The sequence below is a fragment of the Lycium ferocissimum genome, unplaced genomic scaffold (assembly GCF_029784015.1).
Source record: "Lycium ferocissimum isolate CSIRO_LF1 unplaced genomic scaffold, AGI_CSIRO_Lferr_CH_V1 ctg6286, whole genome shotgun sequence".
Classification (NCBI taxonomy): domain Eukaryota; kingdom Viridiplantae; phylum Streptophyta; class Magnoliopsida; order Solanales; family Solanaceae; genus Lycium; species Lycium ferocissimum.
The window spans coordinates 24,988-30,842 of record NW_026726294.1 but is presented as its reverse complement, the minus strand read 5'-3'; positions in this window follow the sequence as shown (position 1 = coordinate 30,842).

Sequence of the window (5,855 nt, the reverse complement as noted above, 5' to 3'; positions counted from 1 at the left end):
TTGTTTGTATTGACCTGCACTTGCTGGATTCTTTTATGAATGGAAAGTACCAGGTGGGATCGATTTCTCCTCCTCGTGGCTGATATTCGAGGATTGCTGATATGAGTCCTTCAGGGTGAGCATGAGGACGTTCACTACTCGAAGACTCTTCCTATCATTATGTCTTTATTTCCATTCTTAGACATGATCATTGAGACTATTTATGTATTATTATGATTCAGACTTATAGTATTTAATTAGATGCTCTTGTATGACCAGACCAGATACTGGGGTAGATTTCATTTACTTCCGCATTTTCTTATATTATTATCATGAGACTTACGTTATTCTATTTTCTTTCGCTTTATTTATGTTTTTATGATTGTTGGGATAAGGGTTCGCTTACCGAGGTGGGAAAGGTAGGTGCTCTCATGACTTAGTGAAAATGAGTCGTGACAACAACCATGAAAGTATAATATCAAATGAATTACTCAGTTTCCTTGACATAGAGAACGGGTACATCTTGAGTTAAGCAGGAAAACAGCAGATCCAATAGTTCTCAAACTACCTTAAATAAACATCACCATTTCAAAATTGGAAGCAGAACCACTTAAGAAAACAAACACACACCCAGAAGTACATTGGCCAAAACATATGACATGTTCGAGGTTCAAGACAGGCTACTTAAAATTATCACAATGCCCAGTTTCTCTGAAGACTAAATTTGATTTAAATCACAACATACATAAGGCATGATAGGCTGCTAGCTAGCACTAGACTTCATTGACCTCACAGTTTTAACATTCATAAAGTTCGGGGATTTTGTTCAATATGAGCATAGGAACACATGTTGGTTTCATAATAAGACATACTATTCTTAAACAAGATTTAACTAGTAGATCAATCCTACACAGTCAAGGGGGATTCAAATTGTTACACCTCAAAAATTTTCGCGTCGGTTGCGCTGTGAGTAAACTAACGTAAGCTCGGAGAGGTCAGGGAACCCTTATAAGGTTAATGAATACTTTTAACAAGTGCCAAATAAGTGTCTAAAGGTTCCGGGATCAAGCGAATCGAAGGAGTTAAGTTTGTCAAAATTTTGGAAATCTTGGTAGAATTTTGGACAGGAAATTTTTGGTCCAACTTGAGGGAGGCATATCTCCTAGAGTATGAGGAGTCATGGAATGCATAACCCATGTAAATTAAAGTTCAGCAAGTCTTCTTTCCAACGCAACTGACAGATCACAATTTTGAGAAGTACGGGATAAAGTATGGCGTGTACAAAATTGTACGTCCCGTACCTCATTTTCCAGAATTTTCTAGAACTAGGTACGGGATCCATGTACGGGACGTACATTGAAGTACGGCCAGTACATTTTGCACATACTTTAAGGTCGGTGGGCAGATTTTTTGGCCTATAAATAGATTGCACACGAGTTGGGCTCATTCGGTTGACCAAAACAGATCCCAAGTGACCCCGTATGCTCTGTCCATCACCCATACCCATTCCAAATCAAATCAAGACAAGATCAAGCCATAAAATCTTCAACTAGATCATGAAAAGGGATTGTTCTTGCTTCTACTTGATGTTGTGGTGAGTTTGGTCTTGAAGCAAGTTGTATGAGTTGAAGCTCTTCAAGTATAAGGATTGGCGTACTAGTTGTTATTAGCTTGATTGTTAGATTGCTTGGATGACTTGTGATATGTTAAGGCTGTCCCTTTCTTTCTTAAGGCATGATCCTATTGTTATTAACTTTCACAAAGATGTCCATAATGATTCCTCTCATAGATATGCTAGAAGCTCATATTCTTGATGTTCTTACGATATTATTGATGTTGGTCTCATCTTATGATTATTGTTCCTTCAAGGTGAGATATGCTAATGATGTTAGCTCCATAATGGAAGTCGGAGCTATAACGACCTTATGTCACTCCGATGAATTCAGAAATGTGTTCTCAAGGAATGTTTTGTAAGACATGAATAGTATGCTAGTTAGAAAATCTCTAATGAGGTAGTTAATGCTAGAAGATAGGATTATGATGCATCCAGGAATTGATTAAGGTTTAGTTAATCCGGAAGAAGTCTTAATGGCCTGGAAATGTGCTTATAAGTCTAATGTGATCATGTAGGTGTTAACGGATAAGTAATGATCATGAGAAGTGCATAGGAATCACCTATGTTTTTAAGGGGTCCTCAGAGATCTTCAGTACATTAAGGGGTCCTCGAGGACCAATGTTTTTAAGGGGGGGAGAATGTTACACCTCAAAAATTTTTGCGTCGTTTGCGTTGTGAGTAAACTAATGTAAGCTCGGAGTGGTCATGAAACCCTTGTAAGGTTAAGGAATAATTTTAACAAGTGTCAAGCAAGGGTCTAAAGGTTCCAGGATTAAGAGAATCGAAGGAATTAATTTTGTTGAAATTTTGGAAATCTTGGCAGAATTTTGACATGAAATTTTTGGTCCAACTTGAGGGAGGCATATCCCCCAGAATATGAGGAGTCATGGAACGCATAACCTATGTAAATTCAAGGTCAGTGAGTCTTCTTTCCAAAGCAACTAACAGATCGCAATTCTGAGAAGTATGTGATAAAGTACGGCCCGCACAAAATTGTACGTCCCGTACCTCATTTTCTAGAATTTTCTAGAACTAGGTACGGGATCCATGTACGGGACGTACATTGAAGTACAGCCAATACATTTTGCACATACTTTAAGGTCGGTGGGCAGCTTTTTTGGCCTATAAATAGATTGCACACGAGTTGGGCTCATTCGGTTGACCAAACCAGATCCCAAGTGACCCCGTATGCTCTGTCCATCACCCATACCCATTCCAAATCAAATCAAGACAAGATCAAGCCATAAAATCTTCAACTAGATCATGAAAAGGGATTGTTCTTGCTTCTACTTGATGTTGTGGTGAGTTTGGTCTTGAAGCAAGTTGTATGAGTTGAAGTTCTTCAAGTATAAGGATTGGCGTACTAGTTGTTATTAGCTTGATTGTTAGATTGCTTGGATGACTTGTGATATGTTAAGGCTATCCCTTTCTTTCTTAAGGCATGATCCTATTGTTATTAACTTTCACAAAGATGTCCATAATGATTCCTCTCATAGATATGCTAGAAGCTTATATTCTTGATGTTCTTACAATATTATTGATGTTGGTCTCATCTTATGATTATTGTTCCTTCAAGGTGAGATATGCCAATGATGTTAGCTCTATAATGGAAATCGGAGCTATAACGACCTTATGTCACTCCGATGAATTCAGAAATGTGTTCTCAAGGAATGCTTTATAAGACATGAATAGTATGCTAGTTAGAAAATCTCTAATGAGGTACTTAATGCTAGAAGATAGGATTATGATGCATCCAGGAATTGATTAAGGTTTAGTTAATCGGGAAGAAGTCTTAATGGCCTGGAAATGTGCTTATAAGTCTAATGTGATCATGTAGGTGTTAACGGATAAGTAATGATCATGAGAAGTGCATAAGAATCACCTATAGAGGTCTGATTATGATGTTGATTATATTTACCACTAGTCTACGGCCAGTTGGGCAGATATGTATTTACCACCATGCTACGGCTGGTTGGGCAATTATACCACCGAGCTACGACCTGTCAGGCAGATATGTATTTACCACCATGCTACGGCTGGTTGGACAGTTATTACCACCGAGCTATGGCCGGTTAGGCAGTTACCACAGATCAGTCGGGCAGATGCGCTCTACCATCGGACGATAATCTGATGGGCAGTTACCACCGTGCTATGACCGGTCGGCAAGATACCACTGATTAATTGGGAAAATAGTACTAGGATAATAAGTAGTCCAGAGACACAGTATTGTACATAGATGTAGTTAAGCACAAGAGACTGTAGAGAGACATACATGCTAGATTCTCATTGGTAAGTCAGAAGTGCTAGGTTGATTCGTATCCTTCTTCTCTACAGTATATGTTTATTATGTTATATGTCCGCCTTACATACTCAGTACATTATTCGTACTGACGTCCCTTTGCTGGGGGCGCTGTGTTTCATGCACGCAGGTCTTGAGATACAGGTTCACGGATCTCTTAATAGGATACCAACTCAGCAGACATCATCATAGCACTCTACTTGCTCCGTAGTTGCTCTATGAGTCAGCATGGATGCATATGCATTTGCATGGGTATGGCGGGGCCTTGTCCTAGCCATGGTATGTCATGTAATCTAGTAGAGGCTAGTAGACAGATATTCACAGTCAGATGTTCCATGACCTTCTCGGTCTACATTTGTTTTGTCATCATTTGATAGCCCGGTTGGCGTGTATACTTGAGATCAGCTTGATGATGTATATTTATCTTTTGGGCTTGTGTCCCATACAGCTTATGACATTTATGAGTTAGCACTATGGCCCACTCAGGTATGGTTATGAGATGCATGTACGTGTTGTGGTGCTCGGTAGGTTAGCTCTGGGTGCCCGTCATGGCCCTCCGGTTGGGTCGTGACACAAATTGTTCTTTATATATAAAAAATTACTAGAATGCATGTTAACTAATCATGTTCAACTGGATAATCAAACAAACCATCAGGTTGAATTATTTTGATGAGGATATAACAACACTAGAATGAAATATATGGATAGGTCCATATCTAGACTAGCAAATATGTAGGTAGGTAGAATTTAAGCGTGGCATGAACTTATAAGCATATCAGAGATACATAACTAGGCAGGATCAAACAAGAACAATTTCCAAACATGCTAGTGAACCAGCAAAAGTCAAAGAAACCTAAGTTTAGACAACACTCAAAAAGAACAATCATGTAGGCATGCTAATGTTTAAATAATTTGACTTAATACATGCTTAATTGAAACAACAGCGAAACTAGACTAGGGCACACTAACACATATAACAAGTTAAACCAACATGTATGACTCCTAAGTTAAATCACTTAAACAACTTAACACTAATCAAACTAATTTAAACTAAAACTAAACTAAAGCCAAATTCAGATATTAATAAGTAGATAATCATGTACTAAACTAGGATAGACTCATAAATCAATCTTCACTCAGTCTAAATAGGAAAGCATGCTAAACAAATATATAAAACCCTACTACAAAATAAACTAATCTATCAAACATGCTGATAACTAAACAAAACATACTAGCAGCTAAACTAATACATAATTAGACTAAGCAACACACAGACAAACCAAAAAAGAAAATAACTAAAAGGGAGAACATTTACCTTTTCCTTGTGCAGCCTCTATTCGAGATTGAAATTGAAGCCTTTTGCTCCTCACCCGAACTCAACCACAAAGAAAGAAAACAAACTTTTTAGACTTAAACCTAACTAGTTAAAGGTTTCAGCAAAACTGCTAAATCCCTAGTTAAATTAGGTATTTTTGCTCTAAATTGAGACTTGTAAGGTGTGTGTTGTGAAAACAAAGGGGTTGTTTATATAGAGCCCCCAAGGCCCTCAGATTTCTCTTGAAATCGATGTGGGACTTTGTCATTTTTAATATTTCTTTTATTTATCCTTTTCTTTTTGACAGATTTATCTAAGAACCAGTGAAAATTTGAGTTTTGAGCAATAGTAAGACAAATACCATTTAGGATTTCTGTCCTTGAAAGTAGAAATAGCAACAAACAGAGAGATGATAGTGGTTCTATCTTGTTTGGGTGGTGTACCAATGGAGAAAGGGTACAACACTAATAGCTTTACCCAAAATGGACACATAGGTCCTGTAGAAAGCAAAATGCGTATAATTCTTTGCCATTTTGGCAACAATGATGACGATAGAATGAGAGACAAGTGGCAGCCCTAGGTTTTCAAAGGAAACCCTCATCTATAGACGAGCAAAAATGAAAGGGGTTATTTGGGTATACTTTGTA